The sequence below is a fragment of the Aplysia californica genome, unplaced genomic scaffold (assembly GCF_000002075.1).
Source record: "Aplysia californica isolate F4 #8 unplaced genomic scaffold, AplCal3.0 scaffold01024, whole genome shotgun sequence".
Classification (NCBI taxonomy): Eukaryota; Metazoa; Mollusca; class Gastropoda; order Aplysiida; family Aplysiidae; genus Aplysia; species Aplysia californica.
The window spans coordinates 31,571-33,366 of NW_004798294.1; positions in this window are offsets into that span (position 1 = coordinate 31,571).

Genomic DNA, 1,796 nt, shown 5'->3' on the forward strand with positions numbered 1-1,796 from the left:
GGGGGGGTTACAGGGGCGCCTTCCTCCCCTGTTTCAATCTATAATTGATATTTTGCAGTTAAGTTTGAAATTTTCTTGAAAATAATTGATTTGCGACAGTTTTAGTGGCTATATGTGTTATCTGTGGGCAAACAATACGCAGTTTGACCCCCAAAGCAGTGCATCTGTGTGCGGGAATACGTTTCCGAATAGTGGCTGGGTGCTCACCGGAGACGTCTCCGAATATCTTCGACCTGTACAAACAAGTCCACGCAGAGCAGCAAAAGCAGCAGTAAAATACGACAAAACACAATCGATAGCACTGAGCCTGCAGCTTGTCTCTGGCACCGTTCACCTGGCTGTTCTTCTTGTGAGGCATCGTGGTGGAACAAGGCGCTCGTCAAAATAATGAAATGAAATCAGAGAAATCGGCATTTTTTTTCTTCGGATTAGCAATTTTTAAAAATAATTTTCTTTTTTTGGCTCGTTATCTTTAATGTCCATTAAAAAATGATTTGGTGGATTTTACTGGCAAAACATTGATTAAAGGCAGAAACAATGTTTTGAAGGACTCTCAGGCTATGAAAGTTACCAAAATTTGGTGGCCATTTTCTTGTTAATTTTGACTCTGGAACCAGGCAACCATGACCTTCTTTTATCACAGATATTTTGACTTCTATTCAACATATATAGATTTTTTTTCTCATAAAGGAAGGCAAATGAATAGGCTTTATGATGAAAAGAAAAACCACAGAACACCACATATGTGCAAAAATTGACGAGCGCCTGATTCCACCACGACGTGACTCTTAAGCGAGTGTTGTGCTTTGGGGGAGGGGGGGTAGGTGAAGGAACCCAATCTACCATGGCGACAAGCTTTTATTACCTACAGTTCTTTGTTTTGATTTGTTTTTGTTTTTTGTTTTTGTTATTTTCTTTGCCTGCTCGTTTGCCGTCGCCCGTTTATTCTAGCTGGTAACAATGAGTTCTTGTTGCACGATTATGGCGTTGTCTTTCCACTCACATTCAGAGCACAGCGCTATCAAAACTCGTTTCCCGTGTGGATAATAACAGTACTCGTAGCAACAATAATAGCAATAGTCATAATGATGATGATAATGATGATGATCATCATCATCATCAGCAGCAGCAGCAGAAGTAGCAGCAGCAGCAATAAGGAATCATCTTCATCATCATCATCTTCGCGTCATCATCATCATCATCATCATCATCATCATCATCATCATCATCATCATCATCATCATCTTCATCATCATCTTCATCATCATCATCATCTTCGCGTCATCATCATCATCATCATCATCATCATCATCATCATCATCATCATCATCATCATCATCACCATCATAGCATCAACAATGACAATAACAATAACAATAACAATAGCAATAACAGAAATTAGAGAAGTAATAAAACAACAGTAATAATAATAATGCAGACAATTATTTCTATAGCGCCCGCTACATTACAATAGATGTATCTCTAGGCGCTTGTATATACATACCATATACACCCCCCTTCCACCCCCCCCACACACACACTCACACACTTACAAACACACACGCATATTCTCTTTCTCTCCCTCTCACTCACAAACACACACACACACACACACACACACACACACACACACACATACAAACACACACACACACACACATACACGCACACATGCACGCGCACTTATACACACTCAATCTCTCTTTCTTGCTCTCTCTGTCTCTCTTTCACTCACTCTCACTCATACACATACACAAACAAACAAACATACACACATACGCGCACACGCATACACA